Source organism: Macrobrachium rosenbergii, chromosome 36 (assembly GCF_040412425.1).
Source record: "Macrobrachium rosenbergii isolate ZJJX-2024 chromosome 36, ASM4041242v1, whole genome shotgun sequence".
Taxonomy (NCBI): Eukaryota; Metazoa; Arthropoda; class Malacostraca; order Decapoda; family Palaemonidae; genus Macrobrachium; species Macrobrachium rosenbergii.
In genome coordinates, this window is record NC_089776.1 from 19753485 (window position 1) to 19780065 (window position 26581).

Consider the following 26581-nt stretch of genomic DNA (forward strand, 5'->3'; position numbering starts at 1 on the left):
CAAAAACAATTATGGCATGGAAGAGTAAGTTACTCAGAAAATTTCGGCACACTGTGACTGACAAATTAATAAATAGGGTCCACCGGCTGGACTAAATGACGCCGAAAGGAGGGATCCAAAAATAAAAAAAGAATGATTAATTTAAATACATACATACAAATACATTACATTACACACACACACACACACACACACACACACACACACACACACACACACACACACATATATATATATATATATATATATATATATATATATATATATATATATATAGAGAGAGAGAGAGAGAGAGAGAGAGAGAGAGAGAGAGAGAGCGAGCAGTTGTTGCCGTTACAATCACAATGTGAGTAAAGAGGGACTTCCCTGCTGCAAAAACAAGTCTTCAGCATGTGGATGAATACTACAGTGATTGCATTTAGTATTGGCTCGTAACAAAGACACCTTTCACTTACATAGACACGAAAACAAGCATGAGCAGCGCGGGTTCTGATCACAATACTTGTAAATTAAACGAAGTAAAGGGTTGCAACGAGATTTGCTAGCCATTATGTTTTAAGGGTGAAAAGGTTTGATGTGTTTGCGCGCAATACTCAGATTTTCTTTTTCTTTTCATCTGAAGAAATATGCTGACATTTCTTCTACTGCACAAGCTATACTGCAAAAATCTCTTTTGGGACATATACTCAATATTTTCCTTAAATACTTTAACCTAGCTCGGGTTAGTTTCCATTTTTTCTTTATTTTTTCCACGTCTAATTTCAGCTGTATATTAAGCATTCATTCAAAAGGAAGGAGTCTTTAAAAGGCGCCACTGATTTAAATTTAAAAACGAGCGTCATCGAGCAGAATACTCAAATGTCCTACAAGAGATCCGAATCAAGAAAATCGAAATATATGACAATACAAAATGAAGCAATAAATAAAGGAAAACTAATGCACAAACTACAAAAATGTATTCACGACAAAAATGGGCTTAACATGCTCTTCTTAAACTAAGTATACCTTCTGTGCTATGCAGTGCATAAGGTCAAAGTATATTTACCCTCTCGACAACTGATAAGTCTAATTCCTCGAAAGAAGACGATATATAACCTCCTTGACACTTCCTCCTATGCTATCGAAATATTTTGTGCTTTTGTTATCTGACTGCTAAGCAGAGAGACTGTTCAATATATTCTGTCGTTTCCCCTTTTTTCTTTTAACTCTGGAGCATCAATTCAGTGGCATTATTATTATTATTATTATTATAGTTGGTCTCATAATTTGCAGTCATAAAGCAGAAAAGAGAAAACACCGTGTAAACAGAAATATAAAAATCTACAAATACTCAACCACCAACAAAGGTGACAGAAAACTGAGGCACTGTGTACGGTCACATGCTACCTTCATGAAGGACGCAGGACAGTGTTTCCAATATATAACAACCCGGTACAACCACTTCAGAGCTTACACTTGAATATTTTTTTTTTTTTAAGTTTCTGACATCACCGTCACAGGTACCGGTAAATACCAACAATAACATGAAAAACAGTAACTATTATCAATATATCTTCACGCACGGTGCATGATAATTATGAACTTCAAGGCGAAAACCACAACTGATGTTTCTTTCTAAGAGAAAAGTTAAAAAATAAAATAAAACATGCTCCAATTCCAACACACAAACACACACACACACACAAACGCACACACACACACACACACATGCAAAAAGATCTACCCACACTCACAAACGCCGAACCACCCGAGGCGTAACGCAATTATCCTTGTGTGACGCCTCCGGCAGGCGACGCCTACTATTGTAGCGTTCCGAAATGATATATCCGGACGGGAGATATATCAACATAAATTAATGCGGACAACAATGGAATAAGATTGCATAAGTAATCCACAAATATTAATGCCAGGAGACCTTGAACACAGCCCGAAAGGAAGAAGAATGATGTTAGCTGATTTTACGTCTAGCCTATATCCTTAACAACCTAATACTGGCATATACAGATCTACGGTTCAGGGTCCTACGTACAACATGACATGGTTATTTATTAGGCTTTATTTCTACTTTATATATATATATATATATATATATATATATATATATATATATATATATATATATTGGAAATTAAAACGCGATATAAAGTATATACAAACTCTATGGTTCCGATGAAAATGAAAACACGGAGTGCATGATCAATTTCGCCTTGAGTCCCAGGCAATCTCAAGCAACTGCCAGGCAGCGTACTCAGTTGTTCCACTTTTCTGATGGTCACATACTCTGTTAATTCATATACATACATACACAAAGTAAAGGACAAGAAGTCGAAAGGCCTTGCAGTACTCCATTGTTTCTCTTTCCTTCGTGGATTTTGTCTTTAGTTATATATTCATCACGTTCCATATTTTCGTGATTCAGCAACACACACACTATGAGAGAGAGAGAGAGAGAGAGAGAGAGAGAGAGAGAGAGAGAGAGAGAGAGAGAGAGAGAGAGAGAGAGAGAGCAGACAATGAAAATCTACGATAGACTAAATCCCTATTAACGTCAAAATAATCAAGATGGCGATACGTCTCAGATGATGAGGCCAAATAATACCATAAAATCACCTTTCCGACCTCCACATGATGCCATGGTTAAGGGATCATTCCTTAAGGCCAAATCTATCAAAGGTCAAAGATAAAGATCAGGAAGAGCTGCCATTTTGACCCATCATCCAGCTGCATCTGTCAGCAATATAAACTTTCGCCTATTTTTTTTTCCTTCCTCCCACGAGCAAACGCCCGTGCAGGCAACAGGAGAGCATTCATTATCTAATAACGATATAAAAATATTTTAGCGAGATTATTAAAACCAACGGCACGCAAGATTAGACTGATATATTTTCAAGGTTGCATCCCACAACCCCATTCATTAAAGATTTGGCAATCCTACGATTTTAGAGAATAAGCAGCGAGGAATAAAGAAGAGCTGCGGAAATGGCATGAAAACAAGAACAGATTCGACCCGCGAGGGAACGTCTCATTCAACCTTTTGCAGCCATTCCACTACACTCACAGACGAAAGAATGGAGACGCCAAGAAGACCTTTATTATTACATCGACATGTAGGAGACCCTTCGGAAAGCTGCCATTATCCTCCTCCTCTCCCTCTTTCCCTTCACGAGGTAACAGGTGGAAAGCGTTTCCCAGCCCAGAGCAGCGCTCCTCCCCTCCCGACCTCCAAATCCCAAAACAAACAACCACAGCGATTCTTCCCTCTTCGACATCTGCTCTTCTTTCTAATCTGGACTCTTGTTGGCATTCAGGACTGGGCGATCAATACATTATAATATGAAACGGCAGATTTGTTGCCTGGGTCAGCTTTTATTATCAAACAAAAATAACTGAAATATGAGCAAAGAATGATAATAAGTGAGACAAACAACAATAACAATAATACTATTATATTATCAATAGCCACAGTAACAATAAACATACACACGATCCCTCCTAAGAAACGATGACAGCAATTTCAGTAATCAATACTGCAACCAGTTATCCCATTTTGACAATGGAATATAAACGACGGTTATGTAACCCACATATTATAACTGCCAGAATAACTGCTTGGATTACTATAGCAGCGAAGACGTATGCGGGTGTGCGTGCGTCTTCTAGAAAGGTCCCAGAAAGCCACAGTGAGGGATTCCACCCACGCTCGATGGCTAATGGTGACTCTGCCTTGTGTGAAGGAATGCGCTGTCCAATCTCGATGCATTCGGCGCAAACCATTAATGACCATTTTCTTTCATTTCCCAAGACTTTACTCGTAAAATCACTAACTCTCTTTAATCCATACAATAGAAAGCGACGTATAAACACATTCACAAAGGACATATCTTAAATTACCAAGACCATGAATTTTCTTTTCTAATACAGCACAACAGGTATACAAATATGCATTCACAAATAACGCAGCATTCAATATGTGTTATAACAGCTCTTAAAATTAAGCTTTTCTCACTTCATTTTATTATTCCAAATATCTGCACATAAAAGATATGAGCTAAAAATTCTCAATCACAAAGTTGTTTTACAAGTTTTTTAGTTTTTATAAAAGACGATTTACTTGACCTATACGCAATGTCTATATACTTAAGTGAGTTGGTGGTGACAACTATTCCCGTTTTTATTTACTCACGATTATATTTGGGTGGTTACTTTGGCACCTCTGTCCATTAATCACTCAGCCTTCTTCCTCTGATACATAAGTCAAACAGATTAGTACTCTTGAGGGTTAATTCTTATTTTTGTAATAATAATAATAATAATAATAATAATAATAATAATAATAATAATAATAATAATAATAATCCTTCCTCTGATACATAAGTCAAACAGATTAGTACTCTTGGGGTAATTCTTATTTTTGTAATAATAATAATAATAATAATAATAATAATAATAATAATAATAATAATAATAATAATTATTAGAATTTTTACATTTCACGAAACGTAAAGGGCGCACCCAAAGTCTAGTTACTTTATAGATCTTGATCGTCATCTTCCCATATCTGCATCCAATACCGTTTCGACCTTCTTTCTTTTCCCTAAACAATCAGAAACTCTTACCTTCCTTTCCCCCAGTATATCCCTCTCATCAATTCTCCCTGCTACGGCAAAGCAATCTCTCTCTCTCTATTTATTTTCCTTCTGTCCTTATTTACTTCCTTCGGTTAACCACCTGTGCGTAAGGTACGCTCTTCGTCCTTGGGTGTTCTGGCAGGCAGAGCATTTGCAGAGCCGTGAAGGCTAAGCCACGTTCTGTCGATGTTATTCGAACAAAAACGCATGCATCATGCAAAACGGAATATTTCGCTGCTTGGTTTTAGAACACGAAAAGATATTACCTTAGAAAAAGATGCAAATCTATATATATATATATATATATATATATATATATATATATATATATATATATATATATATATATATATATATATATATATCTATATCTATATATATATATATATATATATATATATATATATATATATATATATATATACACATATACACACATATAAACATATATATATACATATATGTATATATATATATATAAATATGTGTGTGTATTTTTGTGTGTAATTGTAATAGTCTAGCCTCTTGCATGTGAAGGTTTGGATCCTACCACGAGAGCTGGAGTTTCTTAATTTGGGTTTAAGGCTTGTTGTAAACGACTTATCCAAAATCAGTAAGAAAATCAGTAAGTAAAGAGTTCATTATGGCTGTTGCAAATACATATATATATCTGGTAAAAAACTGATCATGAGAGAGAGAGAGAGAGAGAGAGAGAGAGAGAGAGAGAGAGAGAGAGAGAGAGAGAGAGAGAGAGAGAGAGAGAGAGAGAGCTGTAGTTGTCTCAGCACATAAATGAATCTTTCACTCCTAAGTATTCCAAAGCGCGAAATATGAAAAATAAAAATATTGTCAAAGTAAGCTTTAAATGGAGCGACGATAGAGTAAACCTAGATTAACTGGTCAAATATGTTTCCATTAGATGAGTGTTTTATTATTTATGCTGTACCTACTTGACTGAACTAACTGCAGCAAAACATCAATAAGCCCTTATCGGCATACCACTCTTCCCAAGACAAAATATTCAGCCAAACAAAACTCGAGCGCCTACAGTTTCACTGGATATTCACATACCGTTAGGAAAAACCTCTAACTTATGAACAGGTAGTATACGAAAGGCGCAAAGCTTGTAAATATAGTTTTATTAAGCTGTTGTTGATGGGACTACAAGAATGCTAGCTGGATGGTAAAAACAAAATTCTCAAAGCAAATGAATGAGTGGGGTCCTTACATAATTATTTCTTCAAGGTGAGGAAATGAGGACTTGAAGACCTTAAGGACTGAAGTTGATTGTTCCTCAGACGATCCACAACATCTTGGCCAAAGGGGGAAAAAAGGGGGATATCGAAGGAGGGCAGGTTATGTGTGAAGGAGAGAGGGGGAATGGGGAGGGGGCGTTGATTTCCAGGCAAAAACTGACAACATGACCTGAGGCGGTGATCGCCGACACTGTTGCCTTTATAAAAACTGCCTCCGAAGAACCAAGGCAAAGGGAGGAGAACCACTTTTTGGTAAGGACGCGCGAGGAGGAGGAGGAGGAGGAGGAGGAGGAGGAGGAGGAGGAGGAGGAGGAGGAGGAGGAGGAGGAGGAGGAGGAGGAGGAGGAAGAGGAAAAGGAGGAGAAAGAGCATGTTGTCGTGTTTGCTGGCCCAAGACCTGTTTCCTATCAACAGTGACCTCTTATTCTCGGGGTGCAAAAATACATATTTCTCTACTAATGCACGAATGGACTGGCATGTGGGCAGAGAGGTAATTCAGTGCATTGCAGACATCGATCGTATATAATACATAATTACAAATTTCGGATGAGGCGCAGTCGACCGTTCCTGTTACATGCAGAGCTCCTGGCCCATAGAAAAGCACAAAGTCCTTTGGAAATACATTAAGCATTTAACTAATTCACCCTATTGTAAGGTAAAATACTTAGCCTTTCACCCATATGGTAACTGGACTATCTGCATTTACAGGACATAATTCCTATTACTCCTTAGCTATATTACCTATGAAATATATCATTCTGACGAAAATACGTATAACGCACATTTCGCAAGGCGCCAGTACAGTAAAATCACTCGCTAAACTGTTACGTAAAATACACCATAAACGTTCCATGCGTTAGGTAAAAAAAATTCCCTCAAGAGTAAAGTTCTGATTCTTCAACGACAAAGTAATGAATGACATCATGGAGATGACAACTGAGATAAAAATAAAAGCAATCTTAAGTTAAAGGAAAAACAACTGCATCAAAAGGTATCGTGGATCAGAGGAATTTACTCAAGGGTGAGGCGTTCCGAAAGACTGCGCATAAACACGTTATGCAAGTAATCTGTATGCGTTGGGGTGGGCGTGGAGAATCTTAAAACACAGAGTATATAATCTTGTTTGCATAAAAAAATACATACACGGTTGTCAGTCAACCTAAGCGTGTTTGTCCACGGCTTACTGATGTCAGTTTTCAGTATAAAAGATTAATCAAACGGCGCATAATGCATATACGGTATCAATGTTGATATAAACTTTCCTTATGAAATTCAAGTACCGTAATATTTGCGGTTACGCAGCTTACTAGAAAAGAGAGAGAGAGAGAGAGAGAGAGAGAGAGAGAGAGAGAGAGAGAGAGAGAGAGAGATACGTAACTACCAGAGAAAGTCAGATATTGATTTATTAATGTAACTGGCGTTAAGAAGGAGCAAGAGAGGGAGAGAGGGTAGTGGTGTGGGGAAAGGTGACGGGAGTTGGACTGGCTGAAAGTTGTCAATGACACACAAACCAGGTTAACTCACAGGCCAGGAGAAGCATACTAAGTACGTTTGAATAACATACAAAGCGATAATCTGAACAACCCTCTCAACACCTAGAAGTGATAACCCGAATGAACTACTTGTGTTTACTTAAAACTCGATCCTCCACCCAAAGTGAGACAGTAAAAACTCTCGGTGGAAAATGACAATGAAAAACTTTTAACATCATAAACTTTGATCGTGAAGCGAAGCATCTTGATACAAAAGTGTTATTTGTTAAAATTTGTAATCCCAGATTACGCCAAATTATCATAACACTGAAATTAGAAGTTATGACATCAGTATCTAATCTATACATTAACCATAACAATCAGACCCTACTTGTGTAGTGTTTATTAAAGAATTCTTAACAGTCAGGGGCTCGTCCCTTGTAGGAGGGATCTTTCTAATGATTTGTTAAGACGTAATTGTGCTTTTTATGCCAATAATAATATAAGTGACGTTCAAAGAATAATTGTTAACAAACGAAAAGAAAAAAGTATGAGCCAAGACAAAACGGAAACCAGTTCAATTCATGCCTCCGTTGTCGGCAGCCAGCAGGATGTCTATGAAGTAACCCACTGCAACCACCATGGATGTCTCCGTGAAAAAAAAATATACATCTCATTGTGTGCCGAACGACCCCTCAACAGAACAATGCTGTTCTAGTTCCCTTGAGACACAGGCCTCGTCGTTCTGTATAAGTCTGTGAAAATTCGAAGTCCCCATCGCAAAAGGAAGCTTCGAAGCTCTTAGAGAACAGATGCAACATTTGTGGCTGGGTTAGCATGGTTCACAATGGGCGCAACTCAGTTTATTGATAGGTTCGAACTGGAACACAATGCAGTCGTGCGGTGGCGCCAGAAGTTCGTTGCATGAATAAATCATAATAGAATTGACGAGGACGTAATGTTGCTAATGGCAAAAATTCCTAACTCAAGACAATGAAATCCTTTGGCAGATTCATCTCATTACTAACAAAGAAGTATTTTCATCTGTGATATTTCTATCCTGAAAAGTTTTATCCTTGTGAAATAAGAAGCACAGTTTATTAAAAACACGTTAAAAATGAACAATAACATAAATGAAGGTACAGAGCATTGGAGCCGAGAAATAGTTTTACAAGCTGCACCTTATAATAGATAATCGGTCAGCTTACGTGAAAGATAAAACTTTCCTTAAACTGATGATCATACATAAATACTTTCACAATCCTCAATGTCTTCGTCACGTTTATGAAGCTGCTGAAAGTAACACATACGTCAGTAACGACGCATAATGAGTGAATGTATACAGAGGTATGGAATGGAAATGCACAAAGATGTTTATGCAAACAAGAGAGTCGTTCTGCAAAGCCGGCTGAAGGAATGCTACATCTGCTCGTTCTGCCCTCGAGGCAAAATGGTGTTCTCGGAAAAAACAGAACAGGATGTTGAAGCCAAACGTCTGCCTGACAAAGGATGGTAAAAACACGTTTGCTTCCCGTTTCTGAAACTCTTGTCAAAGTTCATAAAAAGTTGAAACCCGCGTAGCCCTTCAATCCTAAGGGAAACAGACAAACGAACAAACCGCGACAGCTAAACGGAGCGCTGCTACCTCAACAGAGACGATCGCTGCCAACAATGTCAGGACAGTCGCCTTACAAGGCAAATACCATAGCAATTTCCTGACACGCCTTTTTTTATGTAAAAACATCCAGACAACAGTTATTGTCATTCAGTCTCAACGAAAACAACGCAAAGAGAATTAGAATACTGTCTGTCAAACATTAAATTTATCTGCATTTATGAAAAAATCGAGAAACCCTAACGGATGCTTAGTTATGACCGATATCAGCATTTCACGGCAAAATTAAAGAATGGCCATCCAGACGTGACAGCTTTTAGTAAAACGAGACGGTGATTTTTTATAATTCAACAAGAACACAATAAAAAACAACCATGAGTGGGAAAATGGTATAGACATGGGTACGTGTTCATACAAACTTTAGATATTTTCCTCAAAGCTGACGGTACTGGCACCTTTTCCTCTCTTCTCAATTCTGCGATAAATTAGAAATTGAACGGAGAGGGAAGAGTAGTTTTACCTCCAAGAAAACAAAGGATCAGCATCTTAAAATATGAACGTTTATATAAACTTAAAACTTGCAATGATTATAACAAGAATAATAAGACATGAACCAATCAACGACATGTGAGACATTCATACAGCATTCAATTATCAGCATATATCGATAGCTGTAACACCATTTTTTCTGAAAATTCAGATAAGAATGAATGCACACCCGTAATGGAAAATGTAAAACTTTGAATGACACTGACTAGGCGCCCCCTTCTCAATCAGCTGTGCAACTGTCTTTTCGCATCCTTAACAGGCAAAACAAGCAAAAAAAGTAATTCAAGTGACTGGGGATATACTCCATGCATGTGGTTTTAATATGACGTAGAGGAAATTTCAGTTCCTCAGCTGTTTATGCTCTCGAGTTTCGCAACTTAGATATTTATCAGCTGGAGATTTATAACTGATTATGCATTATATATATATATATATATATATATATATATATATATATATATATATATATATATATATATATATATATATATATATATATATATAATTATATATATTGAATGTTTGCTGGAATGTTGTTATGGCAAAGTATGTACAATGCATGTTCATGGAAATGATTATATAGGGACTTGATCAGTAATAATCAACAGCTTACAGAACCCTTTTGATCAAATGGCATATATAATAATAATAAAAAAAAACACGCGCATACATAAATGCAGAGAGAGAGAGAGAGAGAGAGAGAGAGAGAGAGAGAGAGAGAGAGAGAGAGAGAGAGAGAGAGAGAGAGCATTATAATAATAACGATAAGACCACGCCTACTTCTCTTGTGCAAGGCTAAACACCTTTTCGCACCAAGGGTCCTACTTAACGACCCCCTGCAGAGGATGGCGAACCGCACTGCAACAAATGGGGATCACTGCGGGGCATAATCATATACTTGGGCATCACTCGAAGAAGGAATCGCCTGGCATCGTTTTCATTGTCATCCCAATGCAATTCAAGGGTGAGGGAAAGACGGACAGACGAGACGAACATAACGAATGTCATACACAAATTTATTCATCATCGGACAACCGCTTCCATTTTTTATCTGGACAATCTCTTCCTGACCATATCACTCATTAAACCTAATCACATTCTTTGAGCTATTGTGTTGACTGGGTCTTTTATCATGCTAACAATCGATCCGCCCAGTCTCCTCCGCCTCATCTCTTAGCAAGCTCTTCCTTCTATTCGTCTCAAATTTCCGCCTATTTTGCTCCCAGCTGACCACGTCGTTATTCAATACTTCGTTCAATACAGCCTACAAATTAACTATAAATTTCTTTGCCATTTTTGTCTCTGGCATTACAGACATATTTAGTATCGCCATCAATATCACTTTTCATTAATATGCCCAACACCATGGCATCTTTCTCAAAACGCAGACGGACGAGCAGTTTTTCAGTATATTTTGATTCTGAAATTTATCTGTGCCTTTATTTCATCTCCCCTCTCAGCCCCGAGGCAAGTTTAACAATTCCCTCTGTGAATCTGGGTTAATATTTTCTATTTGAAGTTTAACTCCTAAATAGAATGTCTTTCTTTCTCCTAAGGTACAGTATACTTATCGTTTTCTTTACATATATCAATTATTTCAAATTCAACTCCACCCTCAAGCCAACTGAAAGATGCACAGCAATTTTCCCCATTCACATTTTTCTTCCAATTTATAAATGATTTTTCAAAATAAAACAAAATTCGTTTTCGTTTTCCCGGTTACAGTTTAACATTCCAATTCCCTTGTAAGCGTTCCTTCAAACATTGCATTATTTCGGTACATGGATTCCTTTATCTAACATCCTGTTTTCCATATCTTCCCAAGATTCTTTTTTTTTTTCTCCCAGTCCTTCTCCTGCGCTATGCAATCTTTTGCCATCCAGGTACAAAAGGGGAGGGGTGGGCTCAAAGGTTTAAGGTGCAACTGTACAATTTGTCAGTTATTGTTGCAAACCTTAAGCCGACGACTGTCCACTACGCATTATGTAGCCCAAACTGGCCACATCTAACCAACCCATCCTGCAGGCCTAAAACTGGCCTTGCACTTTCCACTGTCGCCTTTTGTTGCCCCGTGTTGTAAGAGGCTCCCTCTGAACAACAACACACACCAGGGACAGCCCGGCCGAATTCCCTCTCGACCTGCCTTCACTGCCAGTCGGTCCTTAACCTTACGCTCCGTGAATTCTTCTTACTGGACCCAATGGCAATGCTTGCCGCAGATTACCTACAACTTTTGACAGATGCCTAGAAAGTTGTAGACTACTTCTTAGTCTTTATTCTCATTATACCAACAACTTCTCTTCAAAAACTTTCTTCCGACCGTCTTTCCCTTCATCCATTTCATTTTTTACTTTCTAATCTTCCTCCTTTTCCCACGACTGACCACTTGTGAAAATTCCCCTATTTCAATAAGGCCCCTTCCCTACCTCGGCGGCAGTAAACCTCCTCCATCTTTTCTTCTCCCCCTGAGACTTTCTGACCAAGTACATTGTAGCACTGACCAGCGATGCAGGCCTAAAAGAGGAGACATCATGGGTGGACAGTGCTGTTCTTTGAAAGAGAAAAGAAGTTGCAAATAGGTTGATCCCTGCAACACGGGAGGGGGGGAAACTGAGGAGAAAAAACAGCATAAGGACTCCCAATGGGAACATCCTAAAAAAGAGGAGGGGATTGTAGGACTCGGGGGATTGTGCGATCAGGATGATGCTGACAAGGAAGTTGACAAGCGATTGTAAGGTAAGGGAGGGGACGGAGAAGAAGAAGGGAGACGAATCATACCTCATAAAGGACTGTGAGTGTCACCTATATTGACCCTGGCCGCTACGGCTGGACACGCTATTACACAACTATTAATACGGACACCCTTAACCGGACGTAACCATTCTCCCGTAGGCAGCAATGGCTACGAGTAGCTGTCCTTTAAACCCCGTTGGTTCCCTTCACTTAGCAACAACCGTCATTCAGCCCTGAAGACTTATAATCAATATCCAGGGGAGGTTCCCCCGGCCTTTTTCTCCCCTCCACCGGGCATAACGCATTCTTGTCCCTGTAATTTGCTCTTCGACGCCTGAAGAAAAGAAAACTTGACAATAAACGTCAGCATACCTCGTTACTCCCCACAATACATTGTCACTCTTAGTTACGGTCCTGAACTGGGAATGTCGAAGACTTTCCAGGAGCGAGAGCCAGGGGAGGGGCTGCGCACTGCTTATTATTATTATTATTATTATTATTATTATTATTATTATTATTATTATTATTATTATTATTATTATCATCATCTACAGAATATATATAATGTCCACACGTGAAAACAAAAAGCAGCCAGGGAAAGGGAGAGCTAAACGAAAATAAAGTGAGAATATCTCAAGATATAAATATATGTGTTGGGAAGATTGAATCTTAGAAGCACCGTTTCACGCTCCAGAACTTGCGAACAGCAGAGTATGCAAAACTAGTAACATGGTCCAATTTTACAATAAAGGGAATGAAAGCTGTAAATACCTAACATTATTTTTTATAGAATTTATATGATTGCCAACATAATTATATTTATAGGAGATATTTAAAATATGCATAAATGCATGTAAACAATGAATACATTGATATGCTTGATACAAAGATATGTTCAAGTATTATGTGAAAAAACTACTGGAATTAAAATAAACGTTCCATAAACTGGTAAGTATATCTAAGTATTTCTGTTTCTGTTACAGTCCCTTGACACTTTAGCACTGGGCAACAAGGTAAATACAGGTAATAATGACCGCACATTACATTTTAACAGAAAAAAATAATCAAATCAATCAATCATTTCCTGTGGCACCCCGGGGATGCATAGGGCCTCGATGAACTCACGCCATCACATTCTGCCCTGGGCTAACTTCGCAAGATCTCCCCAACACTCGTCTCCTGCTTCCCACCTTATTGTCCTTAACCACGTCTCCTTTGGCCTACCTCTACCTCTTCTACCAAGGGCAACCCACCCTGGTGTATCTTGCACTATTCCCTGTCTTCTATACACATGGCCTAGCCACTTCCTGCATGAGAATCTAACATACTCATCGACCGGCTGCACCCCCGTTACTTCTCTAATTCTGTTATTGGATCTCCTATCCCTCCACTTAATTCTTAAAATTCATCTGAGTGCCTTATTTTCAAATGCTAAGAATTTATTATCCGAAGTCACTGTACTGTACCATGACTCATGCCCATAAATCAAAATACTCCTAACCATTACCTTATAAATTTTGTTTTTGTATGCACAGAAAAACTGCTATTCCTCCATATATTTTCAAGCATTCCCATTGCCTGATAAGCCTTTTTTAATCTTTCCATAAATTCTGTGCTCAGAGAACCATCCCTCTCTAAATAAGTACCTAATTATTTAAACTTATCCACTTACTTTACAACCAAACCTTCAATTAGACAATCCTGGGCATTTTCAATATTCATATTCATGATTTCAGTTTTACCACTGTTAATAACCAAACCAACCCTCCGCCCTTCACTCACTAGACAATCCAACACACTCTGCATCTTTTATGGTCCCTCACAAATCAAAACCATATCATCAGCATAATCCAAGTCAAGAAGTTTCACGTTTTCTCCCAGAGTACACCTGCATCCGTTTCTCTTTTAACCCTTCTCATAACGTAATCCACGACCAATACAAACAACAGAGATACAGAATGCAACCTTGAATCACACCAGACTTGACTTCAAATGGATCACTCAAACACCCATCAACCATCACTTTACAAGATGTGCCTTCATGCATAATATATAATAATCATAATTTGTGTTCTGTACAGCGGGACCTCATATAATAAAACGGCTCTTTAACATGTCTCTATCAACGAGGGCGCCATTCTTTAGCAAATAAAGATTATTTGCAAGGGCCTGCGTCTTCTCCCCCACACACACGCACACACACACACACACAGTTACACTTTAACACAGGCACACACACATATATATATATATATATATATATATATATATAATATATATATATATATATATATATATATATATAGAGAGAGAGAGAGAGAGAGAGAGAGAGAGAGAGAGAGAGAGAGAGAGAGAGAGAGAGAGAGAATATATATTTAAAACGCTAGAAGATACTACAAGAAACCTATTTTTTTTTAGGTTTACCAGATCTACGGTACATGATCACGCCATTGGTAAATACATTTGTCCTTGATATATGAAGTACCAATCACTTTTAAAAGTATCGATACGTATCACCTTACGCCTGAAAAAAAAAAAAAAACGGAAACATATTCCACATCTTGTAAGACTCTAATTACAATAAAATCTTAAAATTTGAAAAAAAAGACAATTATTCCACATTAGCCACGCTACGATAAATTTGATATTAATTACAAGATATAAATTTTCATGTTTATCCTTCAGCTGATTTAACATTCAGTTCCATGACTGCTTACAATGATATGAATGAGTTTGAAAATAATCCAACAATTTAATAATCTCTCTCTCTCTCTCTCTCTCTCCTCGGCAGAGCACCAGAATGCTCAGGAACATGAGAAAAATTAATTTAGCGTATAACGCCAGCATAATCTAACAAGAACGTATTTAAAATGTTTTCAACAAAGAGTAAATAAACTAGGCACCACTTTAAAAGCACACTAGGTCTTGACAGAAATCTCAAGTCACGAATTTTCAACAGGGAACAATTACTGAGGAAATATAGGCCCTTGGACTCTCTTTCTCAAATGGACCTCTTCGTTTCCATGCCAAATTTAAACTACTTCCTTCTCAGTTTAGACATATGTGATAAAAATGAAGCGGTTTATATTTATTTTCTGAAATTAAATTAGACATTTTCATAATATGTTATCCCGATACGACAAAAAAAAAAAAAAAAGAGCGCAAAGTGCCTGATCTTGCTTCTTGGCCGTATTACATTTCTGCCTTAAACGGTACGAGCGGTCATCACACGTCAGTGACAAATACTGTCAGAAACATGTGGCAAAAACACAATCTACTTCGTGCCATGTCCCAAAAATTACAGACGGGGGGTGTTAATGCTTTCCAGTTAATAAACATATTGACAAGAAAGTAAAACAGGATACTTACACGAACTAAAACAATAAAGAGAAAGAAAACTAAAGCTTAAAACAGACAATAAAAAAATTCAAAACAAGACGTTGAAAAGTATGAAACGAGAAACTGGGACGCGATTTTAGTTTAACTGATTTATATATTTATATATATATATATATATATATATATATATATATATATATATATATATATATATATATATATATATATATATATATATATATATACACACATATACCGGTATAGATACAAATTTATATGAATAAGGGCAAATGATTTAGTAACTTACTGAAGTAATATTGATAAAAAAAAAATACGGTGTTTAAAGCAAAATCCATAACCAGCCACCATCCACAGCATAACCAACACTGTAGTAATATTGGAGCAAAGGACATAAAAGTATATCTGTTTGACCAAGAAAAGGGCAATGCCGCATTCTCGAATAAAGAGCGTCGTGCCAAGGAATCTTCAGTGGGAAGACCGTTACTCGAGTTTGCAATGAGGGTCATCAGATGCTGTTAAGGTCTACCTCCAAACCGGTCGCCCTAGTGTAGGACATCAGCTCCTCTCCCCCTCTCGTCAATGTAACCTTCCCCCTGCACTCCGTTACTCTCCTAGGAACCCATCGAACAGAAACAGGGGAACGGGAACGGGGAGGACTTTCCTTTTTACAACAAACCCCGCCCCCTCATGCACCCCAGCCCCTTACCCCTCTAGCACCCTTCCACCACTCGTCATCCCACTCTAGGGTGGAGTTGGGAGGACTCTAATGCACAAAGAAACTTCTGAAACTCGTTTCGACGAGTTTGCATTTTTTTCTAATTAACATGTCTAAAAGGCAAGTCCTTTTGGGAATACTCCTCTTCGAGATGGAAGAAACTGCTTCTAGGATGTTTACGTTTGACACCTAGAGATCAACAGCACCTACAAGATGACCCAAAGCTACGACGAAGTGGATACAGTTTGAATTTGAAATCCTTTATCCATTTTGGGGTATAATATTAACTAAGAATAAATGTAACGATCCTTAATGTAAATGTCCATTTCAGTAGCTCTGCATCGAATAAATGAATAAATTATGATATGTGCATACAATGCATGCAAGTAGGGCAAGACCAAGTGATATGCGAGCGTTCTCAATTTAGCTGGGTGCACTGAACCTAAAGAATTTCTAAATAAAAGGACTAACGGTGATTGTGTGATGGGGGCAGTGGCAAGAACAAATATCGCACCCTTATGATAAATTAATCACTATATGGAAAGAAACAATTGAAAAATAAATGAATAAAGCGTATGACTATGATGCACAATTATAAGATGAAATACAAGCAACTTAAATTTCTAAAATGGACGTTAAAAGTTTCTGATGGCTTCTGGGGCCAAAACGTTAAACAGTGGTTTCCAAACAACAGTCGTCACAATGCACACCACCGTCAGAAGATGATACCTCGTACAGCCATTTTTAATAAGCCATTTTCAACAGCTAGCATTACCTCCATTCGTTATCAATGCTGCTAAATAAAGTTAGTGGTGTTAATCGTTTCATGGAGTCGTTGTCTACACTGAACTGGGGTGCCATGAGGTCCTACTGACAGCATAAGGTTTTCTTTGCTTTTCTTACAACATTCAGGACAGTCTTCTTACCGACTGTGGAGAAGATTCTGATGACCATAAGGCAGAGCAAGGGGACCACATTTCTGTAGAACCACACCTCTTCCTCTTCGTTTTGATTACATATTATCAATTATTTTTATTCACGTAAGTATCCACTTGTTTACCTATATTTTTCAGACTTGAATTTAATACACTTGCTATTCTGAGTAAGCCTGCTCTACAAATTCCTCTTTAACTGTCTTGTTTACACGATTAGGTTTATAATAATGAAGATAATAATAGCATATCCTAAGACTGTTCTTTAAGCAATAATATCCCCTGCAGAATCAAAGCCAGTTTTCTGTAAGGGCATTCCGACTGACGAAATGTTGAATAAAATACAGTTACCCTTCTTACAGACGTCCGAAAATTTTCTTGAGACATGAATGGGTCCCCGGGGCAGCTACAGTATACCTAGTATGAAGGTCATGGTAACGCTCACTCATCATGGTGCCATCCGTCAACTAAAAGGGTTCATTGGTGTTGTATACATGCCAAATATTAAATTACTCTCTTTTTAAAGTTTAAATATTTTGACGAAGATTCAAGTAGGATACACAAACTATACTATCTGGAGGCGGACCCATAATTTCACATTACAGCAAATTCCTTACATAATAGGAAAAAAATTAATACATAATTACGGACAGACAGGCGGGAAAGACGGACGATATCCCTTCATACGAGTCTATGCACGACAGATAATTTTTGAACTAAGTTTTGACTGAAATTTCTTCAAATGCGTAAGCGTTGCGTTAGCAGCGTAAGCAAGTGCGGCTGAAAGGGGGCGCATGAAATAAATAATAGAAAAAATTTTCCAAGAGTATAAGTCAAGAACCAAGCGAGAATGTTGCCACGAGCAAAACCCGAAGAAACTATACACGTACGTGTACATGACCAGTAGTGTGGACATGATTCATTCTCTCTCTCTCTCTCTCTCTCTCTCTCTCTCTCTCTCTCTCTCTCTCTCTCTCTCTCTCTCTCTCTATATATATATATATATATATATATATATATATATATATATATATATATATATATATATATATATGTATGCATGTGTATATATACATATATATATGTATAAATGACCAATAGTTTGAACATATTCTACTATTGGTCATGTATACATACACACACAAACACAACATACAGAACACACACATACACACACACACACACACACACACACATATATATATATATATATATATATATATATATATATATGTATATATATATATGTGTGTGTGTGTGTGTGTGTGTGTGTGTGTGTTTCTAATGACTACTATGCAAGGTACACATCAGATTTAACACAGTTTTTCATTTACATTCATATCAGTAAGTGGAAAATCTCTCTCTCTCTCTCTCTCTCTCTCTCTCTCTCTCTCTCTCTCTCTCTCTCTCTCTCTCTGAGCATTTTATTGTTCTCAGTTTCACTATTTGAAATCCTAACACCTACACTCTTAAGTTTACAGAACACAGTCAGCTCCTCCAAAGAGAAGCTGGGCCGTCGCGAAGTCCCTTCCAGGAGCATCCCAAAACATCCTCATATATCAATCAAGCCACAAAAGCAAGTCTGGTGGTCACTTGAGAGCCTCTTCCGTGCTCTCCAGCAGGGAACGAGTTCTTAGGCACATAAGCAACAATACTTAGCCAGCCATAATTCAAAATGGAATCATAAATGGATTTACCGTCCTCTCGCTGTCGTCTCTTTCCTTTCCTTCTCCTTAATGTATCTAGAACGTTACGAGTCGAGATAAACGATAACTGCAATGGAAGGGAGTTCTAAAAGTACAATGTACCTAAAAACTAACCACCGCACTACCCTACAAGATGTGTATGGCGGTTGCTGATGGACGAAATGCAGAATAAAGCATCTCCACCAACCACAGGCTTCCTAACAACTTCGAGTCTCCAAAACTAACTAAACTCATTCTGAACGAAAGAAAAGTAGAACCTTCGGGCCGTATTCTGATTGGTCTACAAGGGAAAGTGTCAGCCAATGGCAAGGCTTCTCAGTGCCAAATCCCATCATCCACCTAGGGCAGCTATCGGATGTCTAGGAGGAGGGGATGGGGATTGGGGAATCCAGGTGTCAAGTCTACCAAGAGCATAAGCAACTGACCAGTGTCCACCAGGCCACAAAAAATGAAGGGGTAAATGAAGGGCAGATGTGTCTCGGGTCAGACTCTAAAGGGGGTTTACGGGCATAAGGTCTTAATGCCTTTCCTTGGGAATTACACGGGGAAGGGGTCATGGGAGAATCTCACAGAGGCCCAGTGACCACCGCTGGAAAAAGATCATTAATCAATGAATTAGTAGTAGTTTCACAAAACACCTAGAAGTGTACGGGCAAGAAATTTCCCATCACAATTTAAACATTCTCTAATAATCGCAAAATGTAGTCGAGGAAGCGAAGACTTGTATTTAGAACTCATCTCCGTTCGGAAAGATATAGCCACTCTTAAGAAAAATAAATATAAATATAAAGCACACGTAAGTAATTAAAGTAACCTTGAAAACCTGTGAAAACCTTTATCATGATCATAACAGCGATAAAAACGAAGTCGTCACACTAAAATTATAAAAATTTTACCTACGTGAAATAAGGGTTATTTTGTAGAGTAGAAACAACAGTAACCACGATTCGAAAACCGACAGGAGGTGGAGGACGAAAAGGCTAACAAACGAGAACAAGAAATGGAAATATGAAATAACCACTATGTAACAAGGCACAATCGGCTAATTTGATCTAGTGGATCCGACGGGAGATAACAGACAGGAAGCAAATTCTCAGAGAAATACAGAAACAAGGATGTCAGTCATTAATATAATGGGTATCTATTCCTTTTTGCTGTTTCCTTTTGGCTCCGGAAGTACAAGGGCATTATTTGAGACGTTCATTCTGCTTTGGCACTGCAAAACTCTCCATATTATTCAAACATACGGATAAAGTACAGCTAAAATTTTCAAATGTCATTAGTTATGGCTTAAAAACTGTAAAGTTATGAAACGAGGTTTTAGAAAACCAAAAGGAAAGGAAATATAATAATAGAAAGAATGAATAATAATAATTTCTTACATTATTCATCTCCTAAACAATACTTAGAAAGGCCCGGAAATAACAGAAAGACAGTTGGTAACGTCCTTTAATATCATCAAGACAGTTTATTAACAACACATCAGATTGTTCTTCATATAATGAGAGAGAGAGAGAGAGAGAGAGAGAGAGAGAGAGAGAGAGAGAGAGAGAATGTCTTATGAATGGATTAACTCGGGACTGCCTCGTCGAGGGACTTCGACTTGCTTTTACATATTACATATTTTGAAGAAGTACTGAGAACTCTCGTCAGTTTTTTTTTCCTTTCTCCCCACTCAGCTGCGACCCACAACAGGGGAGAGAGAGAGAGAGAGAGAGAGAGAGAGAGAGAGAGAGAGAGAGAGAGAGATTAACACGATATCTGTTTCTATCAGAATAACCCGATGAGGATAATGGCCTTCAGTAGGTATTCTCTCTCAACATCCGCTTCTAAGCGTTCGTTAACGGAGGGTCTTTCACAGATATTTATTTCTAGTTAAATAACATCGCATTTTTTGGTTCCGCCTTCAAAGATCACCGTTAATTTGGTGTTCTATCAGAATAGGAGATGATAATCCTAAGAGAGCTCACTGGTATGCAAAGCAACTAAAAGTAAAATACAAAACAACCACACTCAGTGTACAGTAGAAGAGCTCTACCTCCCTATTCCTTTCTTTTCTCTTTTCTTTGAGACTGTTTCATTTTTCTTTGGAAAATAATATAATGCCAACTTAACAACGTAGTCAAATAACGGAACAATGTTACGAAAGGGGAGGGCATTAACTGAAATAAATCATAGTTCAATCAAGTTCACGCACACATCAACCTATAATGAGACTAGCAACAACTCCCACCAAATACTGGTGTATATGAATGTCATCTGCAATCATATAATGGTTCTCTATAACCACTTACCGCGTCACTTGATTCTGCATCTTCACATTGCATCGCATTTTACTTTACCCTTCCGCATTTACAGAGTCTGATCTGCACTATCAAACCCAATATAATATATGGAAAACATCCAAGAGAAAAACAGTATAGAGGAATGAAAGCCAGCTATCTACAAATTCTTTGTAACAAGACTAAAATGCACTAAATTCCCCTCTCACTTTCTAACTCCAAGTATGTATACACCGACCGGAAGACTGAACACCGAAACTTCTACCAGAATACATTATCCAGAATGAACAATGCCACCTAACCCGACCAAGACACCATGGGCAATACATAACAGCATCTACCTTCAAGACGAGGCGAGCGGCAGCAATGCATGAAAATATGAGGGAAAACCCATCACTTCGGGCATCCACAAAGCATACGCCCATAGCTCTCGTCACTCAGGCAAAGGGCGTTGAGGTCTTATGCTAAACGAGGAAGTCTCCAGGGGGGGCGGGGTTGTTAAGCGTGTCTGTGTTCTAGATTATCAACACAGGATATGAAGGATGTTTAGTTATAGAAAAGGAATACCCTACTGAAGTAAGAATTACGAGATAAATATTTGGTAACTCCCAAATGTTTCAAAACCCTCAGTAAGACACAAAATAAAAATACAAAACAACTCCGCTGATGCAGACATTCTCTTATTTTATACTTCTTATTGCTACAACCAAACGAAATCATGTTGCCATCGTAAATTATTATAGTAATCACCCTTACTATTATTATCTTTAATAAAACGGCAAAAAGAAAAAATCCTAAAAACTGGAGTAAGCGCAAGTAAGTAGCCTAGATCGAAGAAAGACCTATTCAGCAGGGGAACGTTTCCTAATATGGAGACTACAAGATAAGCATTAAGCCTTAGGCAAAGAGTAAATTCACTAAAGTACTGTAATGAAGCAATCTAAAGACCCCTTCGTTTTGGAAACTTGAGACTACGTATGCCGCAAAATGCCTCAAATAATTCATAAATACAATGACGTGCTTAATATCACTACAAGGTTATCGCAACAAATAACTATAATAACGTAATTCCGAACAATACAAGCTATACAATATTGTATATGTACTTGTATACATATTCACACAAACTGGGAAGCTGAATGTTAATGGAAGCGTCTAACTCCTTTGGGTATTTTGGAGTAAACATAATGAATAATGGCTGGATGAGAGAAGTTTGTCACAAATAGGTGACCCAAGGAAGGCAGCAGGGTGTGTGCAAAAGATTGGGAGGGATAAAGTGTCTATGGAAACCAAAGTAGGAATGTGCAACCAGATTGTCGAAACATCTTTGAGGATGTGAGGTGCGGATGTTGAATGAGAATGAAAGAAAACGTTTGAAGCCGTGAAGGTCAACTTTTGGCATAATGTATTTGACGGAAGACGTAAGGGTGAAAAATATAGATAAACACAGCAGTAACAGGTTATCCAAGGTGATCGAATGAATCATAGTGTTTTGAGATATTTAGATCGTGTGGAATGAATGGAGGACGATGGGCTGGTGAAAAGAGTACATAATTTGAGTGCCAGGAGAGAGAGCATGAAACAAAGACCTCGAGGTATTGGAAACACGTCGTGCAAGAGGCATTAAAAAGAAGAGCCTTAATATCCAAAAAGTTTTCAGAAACTGAAGTACGGATGTGGCAGTGACTGACTGTGAGTTATATTCACTGAAGCATTCCGCCGCTTTAATGCTGAATATATATATATATATATATATATATATATATATATATATATATATATATATATATATATATATATATATATATATGGGTGTGTGTGTGTGTGTGTCTGTGTGTGTATGTAGCTCTTTCAAGACAAAGTAAACCAATACTTGATCGGAAGCTAAACAAGATGGCTTACTTGTCTACGGGGTTTCCACTCCTGAAGTGAAGTTAACGCTCAACACGCTAAGCATTCATTTTAATGGAAGTGCAGTATTGAAATCCTAACAGATACTAGGCACAAGCATCATTGCTTTTTGAACATGACAATAAGCAGAAATTAGAGTTAAATTTCATGAAGTTGGCATAATTCATTTGAAAATTACTGATTGAAAAAAGTAAATTTGTATTTGTTTTGATGATGGAACACAAGAACAATATATTTGCACGAACATGAGAGAGAGAGAGAGAGAGAGAGAGAGAGAGAGAGAGAGAGAGAGAGAGAGAGAGAGAGAGAGAGAGATCTGAAAATGGCTGTACGCGAGGTAGCCTATATAAGGTATCCTCCACGTTCAAGCCGCTTCTTCTGCCTCTACTTTTTCAAGAAAATTACATTACAGAAAAAGAACGTACAAAATGTCATTGGATATGACTTCAGAGAAAAGTTAAGAAATATAGATAATATGTACCAAAACACACTATATATATATATATATGTATATATATACATATGTAAGTATGTATGTATATATATGTATGTATGTATGTATGTATGTATGTATGTATGTATGTATACAGTGTCATGAATAAAATATCCGACAGCGCGAGTATAAACAAATGTGTGCGCGTATACATAAACGGAAATCGGTCAATAGCATACACTCACAAAACAAAAAAATACAATTCACCGACCTACTTGTAATAACGGGTTAAGCCCAAAGTATATATTAGCGTGCATGCAGTATTTGTACACAGCAAACAGCATCATCAATGAGCAAACGGCTTGGCCGCTCTGCCCAACCGTTAATATGCTATTCACTTTGTAAAACTGTCTTCTGTACACACAACTTTCTGATTGATGTCAGAAACTTTAAACAACTATAAATAAAACTATTTACCTAACTGTTGCTGCTTTAGGTAGGAACTTAAAAATAGTACAAATAACAATGTAAGAACAGTAATCATTACACTTATATCTATATAATCACAGTACCCACATTAAAAATACATAAATATGAGAATAATAACATCTTCAAGGAAAACAACAACCATGACAATGATAATTTTAGCGCCTATCTGGACATGGTCCGTATAAACCCATTCCCTTAACAATTCATTTACCTAAATTACGTTAACATTTGCAAAGGAACCATTATCTTAAGAAAAGAGGGATCGGATTTTTCAGAACCAAACTATCAATGTAATGACGACGGCATACAATGGTTTTCTGAAAAGCCTCAGTGCAAACATTTCCTACTTTATAATATAAGCACACATACATACATATATATATATATATATATATATATATATATATATATATATATATATATATATATATATATATAAATAAATAAATAAATAAATAAATATATATATATATATATATATATATATATATATATATATATATATATATATATATATATGTATATATTTTCAATGTCCTTGAGGCCATTTGATGACTGTGTGTTAAGTTAATGCGAAAAAAGCCGTACTCAGAAACTCTAAAACGACATTATATAAAAAATAAATGTGAGGAAATCAGAGGAAAAATAAAATTTGTTAACACTCAAACTATACATGATTTCGCAACGCTTAAGACGAAATGATTGGACATCAACATTCTCTGACTATCCAAGTCGAAAAAATCTTCGCAAAATAATTAATGTTCACGACAAAATAAAACATTGCCGACAACATCGCCCCGTATAATAATTCAGATGATAAAACCCCTTTATTTCGAACGCCTGTAACCTCCTGAATCTCTATAGTTACAGACATTATCGCTAACTTTACGCAACAAACTGACCATACGAATTTAGCGAGGCACACCTGTCGGTAGCCGCAGATGACCGCTAGGCTTAACCCCAAGTCTTAATTTGAGAACTAATTAGCAGATGCGGATAAACTGTCTTTCTTACTCACTCACTCACTCACTCCGGGGCTCTCGGGCCTCTCGGTGACCTATGGCCGCTTGCACCAGACCTCTCCACGTTCCTCTGTTGAGGGCTGTGTCTCTCCAGTTATTCTCAAGATCCTTCTCCACTCTCAATTCTCTTAGATCTCTGAACTCATTATCTTTCCATCTCCTCCTCGGTCTCCCCAGTGGTCGTCTCCCTTCTATTGGTCCTTCCATGACCACTTTAGGCATTCTGCCCTCTTCCATTCTAACCATATGCCCTGCCCAATGTACCCTCTGCGATCTTATATACCCAATTATTAGCGGTTGTCTGGTGAAATCTCTTATTTCTTCGTTATGTCTTTTTCTCCAAACACCTTCATTTATATCGTAAAAGGGGCCTGTTATTCTACGCAAGGTGCTGTTTTCAAAATCAGCAGTCTCTGTTCTTGAACTTTAGTCAGCGTCCAGGTCTCACAACCATAAAGTACTACTGGCCTGATAATGGTGTTGTAAATTCTTAATTTGGTAGACCTGTGATGCTTCTTCTCTTTAAAGATGTTGTAGACTGAAACGGCATCTATTCCCTGCTGCAGTTCTAGCCAGAACCTCTCTCTCCATCTCATTTCTGGATGTTGACATAATTCCTTAATATTTAAATTCCCTCGCGTTCTCGATATCTACCATATTTTGTTTTTGGCTGTTGTTGTTGGTTGTTCCTTGACAATCTCATCCATCCCTTCCTTTCACAGGTAAAATGCCAAAGGAGGGTTGAGAACAGAAGTCTCCCCTCTTCCCTTCAATGAGTTCCATCCGTTTTCTTTGCAATTTTCTTAACCCCTGATGACATCATATCCGATAATGCGGATTTCACCCTGCCTAAAACACCACACTTGACGCACCACGGAATCAAACTAACGGGGACGGAAAATACAGAGACGAAATGTATTCTTAAAATTTTACAGAAAAAATATTTCGATCATCCAATGATAAATAGAAAAAATTAAAAGCGATATTCGTCATATTCTCCAAAATGTGTTGCTTAAGTCAAGAAAATAATAAAAAAATATCAACACCTTTCGAGTGTTTCCATAACCTAAATTCTTCAAATCTAGCTGACAAAGGCATTTCAAAGTACGTAAATGAAATCAGGCTTTCTCCAAATTTATCGTTCATTGTTTCATCCTTAATAAGGAATAACCGAGTTCCCAGTCCTTTGTGATTGTTCTATTTTCTTACTGGTGATAATTCCTCGGTCTTTCATTCCATCTCACCTGCCACTTCTAATTGAACGATTTCCAGGGGGAACGACGCAAGTTAGCCACAGGGCAAATAGCTGGCAATTGCTGCAGTAATTTCCGGCAATAAGACTTCTCGAGGAGACTTTATACACGATTCTTCTCAGACGTGAAGTTAACGAGGGTCGTCCTTAAGAAGTTTCCTTTTCAAGGCAGAAAAAACATTTGTAAATAGTCTATTAACCTCTGTCTTCACACCCACACACACAC

The 26581-nt window shown here is 37.6% G+C and overlaps 1 protein-coding gene across 13 annotated transcripts in view; it reads right to left on the minus strand.

Moving 5' to 3' along the window:
• LOC136825010 (partitioning defective 3 homolog) overlaps positions 1-26581 on the minus strand; it is a 471362-nt gene that overhangs the window by 69101 nt on the left and 375680 nt on the right. The window lies entirely within an intron of this gene.